Consider the following 12,043-nt stretch of genomic DNA (forward strand, 5'->3'; position numbering starts at 1 on the left):
CAGACTTCTCCCCAGGAATGTGTTTAGGATCCCATGAGGGGTCGAACAGATGATGGCTCACCCCAGGGTGTCAGGAAATGCATGGAGGTGATATTTTCTATTTCACAATGAATGGGGAAGGGGAGGCACTGAAAGGAGCTGCTTGGGGTCCTCGTGCCCAGCAAGGTCAAGAAGTCCCACCAGCCCCAAAATGCCCCCCTCCCCCAGAGAAACACTGGGAACATCAAAGAGGAAATGACGTGGGAAGGAAATGGGGACAAGAGGCTCCTAAGTCGAAACTGTCCTCTTCCTCTCCCTTCTCCGACCTCACGGCTTGTGAGCACTCTCCTCTGCCATGTGACATGAATTACAACAGCAAACACGTCCACTGTCTTGGCTTCTCTGTGGGGATTGCTGCCCCTGTGACAACCTACCACATGTCCCTGCTGACCTATTCTCCAGGTCCTTCCTGTGACGTCTCAGTCATTTTCAAGAAACAGATGCCAGTACCGGTTGTCCCTAGACTCCAAGCAGCTACTTATTTGGAAAGTGATTGATTGACTGATTGATTGATTTTTTTTTAAGACTGTGGTTAGAAACACATGGCAGCCAACTCCCCCCTGTCTGGCTCATCAGGAAGCCAGGGTGTAGGGCCCTTTGAGGGAACCAGACTCGCGGGTCTCACTGAACACGGAGTCGAGGAGATGCTCCTGAATGGAGCAGGACCTGGTGAACCCAGGAAGGAGATCAGGGGCTTACTACACAGCAAGTGAGCTCAGCCCCGGAGAAGGACCCCCCTCCCCATAGCTGGGGAGGGATCAGCACAGATGCCTTGAGCCCAATGAAGGGCACAGGAAACAGACAAAATCAATCCAGTGGATCTAAACGGGGATGGGAGGGGGTGTTGCTCGGTGGCTCGGTGGCTCGGGCCCTGATTCCCGGGTCCTGGGGTCGAGCCCTGTCCTGGCCCAGGGGCTCCCTGTTCAGTAGAGTCTGTTTCTCCCTTTCCCTATGCCCCTCCCTCTGCTTGTTCTCAATCTCTCTCAAATAAATAAATAAAATCTTATTTAAAAAAAAAAAAAAGTGAATCCTCACAGTCAAACCTGTGTTGTTCAAGAGTCAACAGTATTACAGAAAATTTGGAGAAAATACATTAACATTTAAAGCAAAAAGTGTGAATCACACTAGTAAAATTTCAAACACCACTGTTAACACTTTGTTTTTAATGCTCTTAAAAAAAAAAAAACTTACAATGTGCACATAATATTATCTTCTGCTTGGAAGCCAGGAAGAAATTAAGCATTAAAGTCCAGTGGCTAAAACCTCTTCAAAAATATTTTAATGGTCAAAACCTGCTTATCCTATAGCTGTATAAGAATTTACCAGATTGTTGTTGCCCTGATGTTTTTCATTTTTATAACTGTAGTATAAATAACACTGCTGTGAATATCTTTCTGCATAAAACTTTTTTCCCTACATTTTTCATTTCTTTAGGATAGAGTGCCAGACACGGAGTTCCTAGCTTAGAGGGTGTGACTATTTCGAAGACTCCTGATACACATTCCTATGATGTGGGCTAGAAAGACACCCCTGCATTTACTTATTTGTATCCTGTTTCCTTAAACCTTAGAGCAACAATGTGTTTCCTAAACCCGAGCATATCATGTGACATCTTGAAGCTCAAAACATTAAGAAAGAAAGAAACTGTCAGCTTTCTCATTTCCTGTCTACTTTATGGGAACTGTTATTACAGAAGCGGTGGGAGGAGGGAAACCAGGCACAGAAACTGTAAGGAAGCCAAATGATTTCCAAGTCCAAACACAGAAGAAGAAACCGATAGGGAGCTGATGCATTTATGCTAACGGTATGCAAACCACAGGTCAGGGAGAGATGCCTTTCCTACAGCCTGTGTGTCCAAAGCCTCATTTTGTTCAACTCATTGTATAAAAGGAAAAAGACAGAATTTTTCACATAAAAACAGTACCAGGCCAAAAAAACAGAATTTCTCACCTTTCGGAGTCTTGCAAGCAGACCTGCTACGTGTTCGTGCTGCTCTGATTTAGCGAGCTCTTCTGCTGTCTTCCCGTCCTGTTGGAGAAAAACCGTTAGTGTCTTTCCTGCACGGGAGGCTGTTTGTTCCATCCACTGGTTCTGCTGTCAGAGGCAGAAACAAGGGTTAACAGGCCTTAGAAACAAAAAAAGGTGGACATAGTCCTCGATTCTTTCCCTTTCTGTACGGTCCTTATTTCATTTCCTTATTGGTTCTGCAGGGAGGGAAGGTGAGAATTAAGGAAAAAAACATGTGCACTGGTGTCTCGAAGTCCATCCGTGAGATGTCTCAGACCCACAGGCTTTCCTCACACTTGGCACCTCACAGGGTGGTGACAGGGGGGTGACCCCAGATGCTGAACCTCCCTCCAAGGCAGACAATGCAGACTTTCATAGATGCCAAAGTCCAGCTGGTGCTAGCTAGTGTCTTAAATCCCTTCCACAGACAAACCTGAGCACTAACGGAGGATGCTAGTTACTGGAAATTTCTGTGCATTTCAAAGAAAAGCCTTAGTTTCACAGATGATTTTGATGTAAAGATTTTCAGTGAACATAAGAGGAGGAAATCAGAGATCCCGGCACCTTTTAAATAGAGAATTTTCACAAGGCTGCGGTTTCCCAGCGAGCAAATTCACTTACATTTCTGCGCCCGCAGTAAGCAGGAGCCGGGCTGACACGGAGGCCGGGACCACGACGCGCAGCTCGGGTTTGGAGGGCGGGGGGCGCTCGTGGGAGAGGAGCTCTGGCTGCTCATCCGTGGGCCACCAAGGGGGAAACAGAGGCTGAGGGGCTGTTCTGCTACAGTTTTAAAGTCTTTATTAATTCAGAGTAGAAAAGGCCAGAGGCCATTTCCGTGCAAATAAAAGCAATCTCCTTTCAACGAGACCGAGAAGCATTTCGATCCCTCTCCCGCTGGGGGCCCCTCAGCACCGGTCACAGCTGCATTCCCGAGGAAGCTCGGGGCCACCCGAGTCTCACCGACAGCACATCTTCCGCTTTCTCCTGTGTGGGGCTTCATGAGACCAGTGTTTCTCAGCCTCCGCACTGCTGACATTTTGGACCGGATCATTCTCTGGCGTGCGGGGCGGTCCCGGGCACTGCAAGGTGTGGAGCGCCACTGTCTCTGGTCTCTGCAAGGCTCGTCCTCCCCGATTCCTGACAACTCCAGGTGTCTTCAGACGTGGCCCTGGGCTCCCTGGGGGGCGCGAAATCACCCCAGCTGAGAACTGCCACCTTAGGCTGAAGCTGGAGGCTCACGTGAGCGCTCGGGGGAGCAGTCTTCACAGTGCGCGGCCCACCTCTGCTCTCCCTTAGGGCCCCCAGGTGTCTCCAGGGGCACAGTCATCTTGTTGACCTGCAGGGGGCAGCAGAGGACAGGCCGGAGCAGAGGGAGAGGCTCCTTGGGTCCTTAGCACACGTTTTCATATATATATATTTAAATAGAAAGGAGAAGGAATTCCTCTCTAGAGAGTACATGGCCAGCGTTGTTTTCACGGAAAAACACGTCTTTGTTGCTCTTGTTTAGACAATGTGCGCATCCACGCGGCACCTGCCCACGGTGCCCCGGCCTCATTCCCGCGCATCTCAGGTAGAAGGCGACACCGCTGCAGGTGAGGAAGGCCTGTGGGAGAACTCGGAAGACCCCTGCCCCGTGGCGTGTGGCAGTCCGTTGTCGTTTGCGCAAAGCGGGTGATTTTCACATTTAGATCCTGGTTTGATAACTTCCAGTCTGCGAGGTCTAACAAAGAAGGTGAAGGAAGCAAGATTTCCTGCAGTGATTTCACATTGTGATACAGTTTTAAATAGCTATGAGGGGGTCGCCTGGGTGGCTCAGTGGGTTAAGCCGCTGCCTTCAGCTCAGGTCATGATCTTGGGGTCCTGGGATCGAGTCCCATGTAGGGCTCTCTGCTCAGCGGGGAGCCTGCTTCTCTCTCTCTCTCTCTGCCTGCCTCTCTGCCTACTTGTGATCTCTCTGTCAAATAAATAAATCTTTAAAAAAAATAGCTATGAGGAACGTGTCCTAATTCTTCTGTCCTGAGAAGCATATAATTTTAATTTTATGACATCTATCTTTTATCTACCTACATAGTGTGTATATGTGTATATCAATAGAGTTATTTTTACTTAATCTATAAGTCATAGTCTTGGAAGTTGCTGGTTTGCCTTCTCTTTCTTGTTCTTTCTTTTTCCTTTTATTTTATTTTGTTATAAATAACGTTTCTTATTTCATTAATTTGTTGAACTTTCATTCAAAAGGGATCCTTTATCTCTGTTTTGTTTTCCTCCTGTAGTACCCACAGAGCAGACAAACCACACTGAAGTCCAGAAAGTCCGAACCTGTACCCCCATATGGAAACACCTAGCTTATTTGGGGGTTGTTATTACCAAAATTGGGAATGGTGAGGGGAAACGGCAAGAGCCCAGAGGGTTTTCACATTTGTTCTCACAAAGAAAGGAGTCCCTTCCGTTGTCCTTGCGTGACCCAAACACACGCCGAATCCTGGAGTCCTAGTGTAGGCACTCGGGAAGCTTTGTCTGTACGGATGTGCGGGGAACGCCTGCAGGAGTGAGAGAAAATCTACAGCAGAAGATGCACAGCTCCCGCCCTTCCTTCCACACTGAGCCCACAGCGTCCAGCCATCAACTGGAAATGCCAGGTTTGACCTGCAAGGTAGCACTAAATGACAAAACTGGCATTTAGGGGGCACCTGGGTGGCTCAGATGGTTTAGCATCTGCCTTCAGCTCAGGTCATGATCTCCAGGGCCTGGGATTGAGGACCACGTTGGACTCCCAGCTCATCGGGGAGCCTGCTTCTCCCTCTCCTTCTCCCCATCCTCCTGCCTGTGTTCTCTCCGTCTCTCTCTCTCAAGTGAATAAATAACATCTTTCTTAAAAATAAAAAAAACCCTGCATTTAATAAAATCTCAAGACAGTTTTAAACAAAAGAAAAAAGATTTGAAGGAAAAGACTAAAATCGTAATGATTATTTTCTTTGTGGGCCTGGGAATACAGTCCACTTCTGTTTCGGCCAAATTGTCCACCATAAACATGGTCTATGCTATAATGAGAAAAAGAAATATAAATGAAACTAAACTAAAACCTATACGTAAATATGCCTGGAAAGGACCTCACTGATTGAAGCTGCGGTCGCCTCACAAGAGGGGATGCTGTTGTCTTGTGTCACTTCTCTTCTGCTTCATAGAGAGCGTCACAAGGAAGGGACATGGCACTAGGACACTGGACCCAGAGGATGGTCTTGGAAACCATCTGTATGTAAATTCCAGAGAAGGATCAGGTCCCTCAAGGGACCTGGAGCAGCCCTGCACAGAACATGGAGGGTGGGGAGGTGGAGTCCTTGAGGGTCTGGCCCTGGGGACCCCGGGGTGAGGTTGGGAAAGGAGCCCTTCTTCCCAAGAAGAATGTTCTATTAACAGGGGAAAGGGGCAGAGGGAGGATGCGGGGCAAAGAAGAGCAAAGGACCGCAAGCGTCTATACTTGTCTTTGATGCAGGTGCCTGGCTTGGCGCATGTTCAGAAGGATGTGGGCTACTTGGGCTCCTGGAGTGTTGAAGCCATAATGGGAACCATGACAACCCAAATCTGAAGGGCTTCAGGACCATGGAGCTTAAAGCCCCTTCCTGGGAAAGGCCATGGGGGCCTTTTGGGGTCTTCAGTCATGAACTCAGATGAGGCTGGAAGTGTCTGGCAAAGTCCCACCATAAGCAGCCGGCTCCGCCTCCTGCAGGAGGGAAGAAACCAGAACACAGGTCACCTCGTGAGGCCACAGTGAGACCGTCAGTGCAAGGTCCCAGGAGCCACAAAGACAAGCCTCATAGGACCTTTTTCTTAGTGTCACAGTGAAGGGCACTGGGTGGGGAACAGGCTCCTCAACCTCTCTAGGTGGCGTTGCTCTTTGGTACAAAGCCCCCTCCGGGGCTGCCCTGGGCGGCCTGAGGTCTCCATATGAACAGGAGCTTCCCAGGGTCTGAAGCCTCTGTGGAATGTACTGGAGGCCACCATGGGAGTTCTGATTGGCTCCAACTCTGGAAGGCACATTTCAGGAAAAAGAATCAAAACTATAGGTGGAGATTCTGGAGGACAGTTTCGGGAGGACAGGTTTTTTTTTTTTTTCTTCTTCTTCTTCTTCTTTTCTTTTAAAAAAAAATTTTTTTTTAAATTTTATTTATTTGACGGACAGATCACAAGTAGGCAGAGAGGCAGGCAGAGAGAGAGAGGAGGAAGCAGGCTCCCCACTGGGCAGAGAGCCCGATGAGGGGCTCAATCCCAGGAACCTGGGATCATGACCTGAGCCGAAGGCAGAGGCTTTAACCCACTGAGCCACCCAGGTGCCCGCAGAAGGGGTTTAATTACAACTTAGGAGTCCCTGAAGTGACAAAACCACATTTGGCCCCATCGATGTCCAGAGTCCCCATGGGTTTTATTGAATCTTAACAGTGTGGCCCTAGAAAAGCCACAAAGTGAGTTCACTCTTTCTACATGCACAGCGGCAACGTGCCTGTCAGGGAGTGTGGTCAGGAGAGCTGAGCTTCGAGAGGAAGGCCTTAGTGAAGGGGAAAAGCTAATTCAGTTTGGAAGATGAAAATGATCTGGGGACGGATGGTGAGGCTGGTGCCCAGCGCTGGGCGTGTGCTCGCTGCCCTGTGCCGCACGGGGAAATGCGGCTCAAACAAACAATTTTATATTCTATTTCACTGCAACTTTTTAAAGTAGAGAAAATATATAAAGCTGGAATGTAAAAATATCCAGGTAGCAATAAGGATTGCAGAGGAATGTGCAAGATTACCTTACCAAAGCTAAGGTGTTTGGAACATCCAACAAAGCAGGATCCCCACAAGGGGGGGAATAGAAAAAAAGATACATTTTGTTTTGGAAGAATTCATGTTCATTTTATCAAAAAATATTTTCTTTAAGATGGTATCATAGGAAGAACAGATAAGAATTTTGTTTGGCATGTTTTCTCTTTTTCTTTCCTACACAATTTTCCTCCTTCAGTTTCAACTCATACTTGGGATAGCGCCATATCTTTTCAGAACTTCAGATTCTCGAGGATGTAATCAGGCCAAACTTTATGAGGAGTAATGTCGTCTGATTGATTATCCCCCAGATGTTTGCTGAGCACCTATTATGAACGCTTGCTCCCCGGGCTCACAACAAGGACACAGAGACAGGTGACAGTGTACCTGCTCCCCCAGGCCAGTCATGGGGCTCAAGCTAACAGCCGCCTGAAAAATGGGCTCCTGGGGGCTCTTTCCAGAGACTGTAGCTGTGCTCTGGCTACCACCTGAGGGTGAGGTCCGACTTTATCTTTGCAATGAAAAGTTACGCACTGCTGAGAGGCTGGAGCCCCAAGCCCCTTGGGCCCGGGACTCAGTGACTTCCAGACATGGGCCAGGACGGGGATGGAGCGCAGGTCCCAGCTGAACACCCTGGAGGAGGGAGGGCCAGAGAGGAGTCCCTGAAATGGGATTTTAAGGGGTAGTCAGCGCCGTCCCAGAGCACCCCTGGAAATGTGCATGGGGCAGAGCCAGACATGCCCCAGGGGACAGCCGCTGATCTTCCGGAAGGCCCGCCTCAGAGGGCTGGTGGGGACTGTTGCTCCCAGGGCCATGTCTCTGCTCTGTAAGGATGAAGTAGAGTGTGGGCATGAGGAGGAGGGTCAGGAAAGAAGTTCCACAAGGATCGACAGCAGAGGTGCCCCGGGATGGGGCTGTGATGTGCCCTCACCCTGGGGGCTGCTGTTTGGTGAGGGGGGCCTGGCTGGGGGCCCAAGGCTGTGACTCCAGCCATGGGGCTCCTGTATGGGGGCACAGAGCAGGGACTGAGTTCACTCTTGGTGGGTAATGTGCCTTGTCCTTGAAATCACAGAGTCTTACAACTAAAAGAGTCTTACAAATGGTTTGCTTCAACCTCAGTCTTTGGGTTCTGAAAACAAAGGGTTTAAGATTTAGACCAAACTAGACCATCAGTCATTAACAATCCGCACTAAGTGTCAGGGCATCTGACCGTACCTGGGGCCCGTTATTCCCGTATGGTATTCATATGGTAATAGACTGTGTGTGCGTCAAGTTGTACGCGTGTATGAGTATATTGTGTGACTATGTTTGCATATGTGCGCATTTGTCTATAAATGTGTGTTTGTTGTGTGTGTTGTATACAAGCACATGTATACTTGTGTCTGTGTCTCATGAGGTTAAGGATTCTCTGGCCCTGAAGACATGTTCTCCTGGCCCAGTACCTTGGCCCTGAGCGATTCATCCACGGATGCCCATTTCCCACAGTCGGAGACAAACAGAGCCGGGTGAGGACTGTTCTCCTCCCCACGCCTTCGTGCCGTCCCCACCCGAGGGAGACGATGGGGTTCAGCAGGGCCTCTGGTGGCCTAGCGCCAGGGCTGATGGGGATCTTTCTGTCTTCCAAGAAGAGGTGGCCAGTCACCCTCAAGGGAGGCTGCTGCCAGTTCCTGGGAGTCATGTGACTCTGTGACCAGTCCTCACACGGGAAAGAGAAGCCTGGAATTTATTGCTGACAGTTCAGTGTGCTGAAGGTCAGCAGCCTAAACCCTTCAGGGTCAGCCCTCCCTGGAGCTCGGGCAATGACCCTCTTGGATTTGGGGGCAATTTGATGTAATGAAAGTTTTTATTCCCTTCCATTTTTTTCCTAGACATATTTTAATGTAACTGAAATAATATAAAATGTACAATTGTATAACCTGCCTTTTCTTATTTTTACTTAATGTGTCATAATAGCAATAATTCAACGTTCCGCCAAAGCTCTTCAGAAAGCACAGTGGTAACGACTGTGCACTGGGGTGGTGTGGCCATGTCCCAATTCCCGACCCTGAGACACTCAGTCATTCTTCCCTATTAGAAATAAAGATGCGATATACACTTTCATGAACGCTTTCCCTCTATTTTGGAATTGAACGTAAAACTTCTTTTTTTGTTGGTTTGTTTTGTTTTGTTTTGTCTCATGACGATTAAAATCCAAGGAGAGCAGCACTTCTTGCCGAGGGGAAAAAATGCATTTGTCGTGCTCACTCTGTTTGGTTTCCATTTTTCCCAGAAAGCATTATTATATTAAAAAACTGTTAACACACCTTCTAATCCTTTAAATACAGTTTTTGCTACCTAAAACAGATTTTTTAATACTCCTCTGAGCAAAACAGAAAGATTATTCAATCATTCCAACATCATGAGAGATGAAAATGATTAGTTAATCATTATAATTATTGATAGTTTAGAAAACTTTCAGCTTCAAAACTCATTCTTGGTAATGCCACGCACATTTGTAGGATTGGTTTCAAATCCGGTGAACCCCCATCGTGTGTTTTTGTTTTGTTTTTTGTTTTATTTTTTGTATGTAAGCTGTAAGGTTTCCCGACATGTGGAAGTTAGTGACTCATTTAGTGACTCAGCAGAATTCTCATTGAACTGACAACACACAACCGGTCTGTGGTGGTCTGTGTCCTTGTCTGCCTGATTTGAGGGGCCGAGTTCCGCTGCAGGCTCCCCTCACTGGGGCTGCAGCCACACTAGGATTCTGGGTTCTTCTCTGCATAATGCTCCCCTACCTCCTGGCTCAGGTTTCTACTTCCCCAGCATCCTCACAACCTCGTGCCCGAGAGCCAGCCATCCAGCCGGAACCCTGCCCACCTTGGCCCTGGGAAACTAGGGGGGAACTTATCCGTCAACACAGGCTGTAATAGAGAGGACCCCACTGAAGACCCTTCCATGGACAGGACACCCAGCCACAGGGCCACCATGCAGAATGGGCTATCGTGTGGAATGTTCTGATTTGTGGCTTTATCTGGTAACATCCAGATAAAATGGACAAAAGTGGACTTCAGGCTTGATTAAGTTTCATTAATCATTTTAGCAGGAATGTTGTTCTGAAAATAAGAAATAAAAATAAATTTTAGAACTCTTTGCCTCCAGAATCTGGTGCCTGAAGCTCTTTTCTAAGGGAGACGAGCTTCTCCTCTACTGCCTCTTAAACCCTGAGGAGCCCTACTGTGTCCCAGGGGCTCCCACACTTTGGCATTTTCATGGAGTAGTAAGATTTCATAAAGAACATGGGGGACCGACACTTTGTTTTCCCAAGTAGGATCACTCAGAAAAAGCAACAGCTGCTGGCCGTTGTCACCAACATTGCAAAACACATTTTTAAAACCTTGTAAGGCCATGAAGAAGAGAAAGAGCAGGGGCACCTGGGTGGCTCAGTGGGTTAAGCCTCTTGCCTTCGGCTCAGGTCATGATCCCAGGGTCCTGAGATCGAGCCCCACATCGGGATCTCTGCGCTGCAGGGAGCCTGCTTCCTCCTCTCTCTCTGCCTGCCTCTCTGCCTACTTGTGATCTCTGTCAGATAAATAAAGAAAAAATCTTTAAAAAAAAAAAAGAAGAGAAAAAGCAGAGTTTTAAAAATGATCTTAGAATAATGGATATTTCTTTTTATTGAATAATTTAACCTAAAAAAAAAAATCATCCGGTGATCCTTCTTTTCCTCCAATTCACAACACTAGTGACCAGATTGTTGTGGGCAGTGTGACTTTCAATTCATTACTGTTTAGTTTGTGCAGAAGCTGTGTATAGAAATAGACGGCAAGCCGCACAGGCCCCTTCCCGTGAAATATTTCGTGGCCTGTGGACTCCGTCCCCTGGCACTACAAAACTCACCCATGTTCCGGAAACAGGCGGGGGGTCGCTTTGGGAAGCACTGTGATTCTGGCTGCTTGGGAAACATGGTCACAGTTTCCTGACTCCAGGAAAGCTGGAGTCAGACCATGGTCCTGTCATGAAACACAGGGGTCAGCGGGTCTCTGCTCCAGCAGACGCAGGGACGGAGAATGGGAAGAGCAGGCTTTAATTCATAAATGTGCTGACACTTGAACGTGAACTTTCCATCCTGTCCAGCCTCCAGGTTACATGGAAACCTGGATTTCTCATCCACGGTAGCCGTATACACATTCGTTAAGACAGTATTTATGTTGTTTGCTAAGTTTTAAAACTTTCCTTATGACAAGATGATCTCGAGTCAGGACACCTTAGGTGCCTGGCCTAGCCTTCATGAGCTTTTCGACAATTAGGACAGTGCATCTCTTTCTATAAAGCCTGGCCTTGTATTGAAAGCCAGAGGCTTAAAAAATTCTGTTTTGAAAGTTACAGACTGAACATGTGACTCTTTTTCTTACTGTCTCCATTTTACTAATCCCAACCCTTCCAAAGGCAATGGATACCTGTGGCTGAATCAGAGCGGGTTGCGTACAAGAAAGTCAACAGGTAATGAATGTTATCCTTTCATCCTGACCACCTGAGGGACACCTGAGTGGGAGAACAAGGCATGTCCAGCCCTCTGGTCCGGTCATGTGAGTGTGGCCAGCCAGCTGGGATCTTCAGCCTGCTCCACCTGTCTTTGATCTTTAGCACCAAGCAAACAGAGGTGGAACAGGCTGTGTACCTTCCCTGCAGCAGCAGATTTCCTGGCTGACCCCTGCTGATGCTTGTGCACTATGTACGCTGTCCCATGGTGCCTGGAGGAGAGGACTGGGGGGTCGCATTTCACCTGCGTTCAGCCCAAGCCCTGTGCTCCTGGGGCCGGCTCCTCTCCCGTACAGGTGATCACTGGCACCTACCCTTGAGCATTCTAGTAACACCAGCTGGCACAGCCAGGGTCACATTTGTGCCCAGACTGCTTGGATTCCTCTGAGCTCACTGAGCACTCCATTATGCAAATTACAGGACTGCGGCTGGGAATAGGTCCCTTTGCAACAGGGGTGCACAAAAATCAGGTGGAAGAGAGTCGGGTGTGGGAAAGGAGTTCCCCAGCCAGGATGCAGACACCCAAGGCTAAATACACATGGCTGATAAGACAAAAATGTCTTAAACCATTAGAGAGACTGTAACATTTTGTTTTTATGTTTGTTAACTTTCATCCTGTTAGCAGCTAAGAAGGCCTTGAATTTAGGATGATTCGACTGGAATTAGAGGAATGGCCTAAG

Source organism: Mustela putorius, unplaced genomic scaffold, assembly GCF_011764305.1.
Source record: "Mustela putorius furo isolate JIRA1106 unplaced genomic scaffold, ASM1176430v1.1 tig00000876_pilon_pilon_pilon, whole genome shotgun sequence".
Lineage (NCBI taxonomy): Eukaryota > Metazoa > Chordata > Mammalia > Carnivora > Mustelidae > Mustela > Mustela putorius.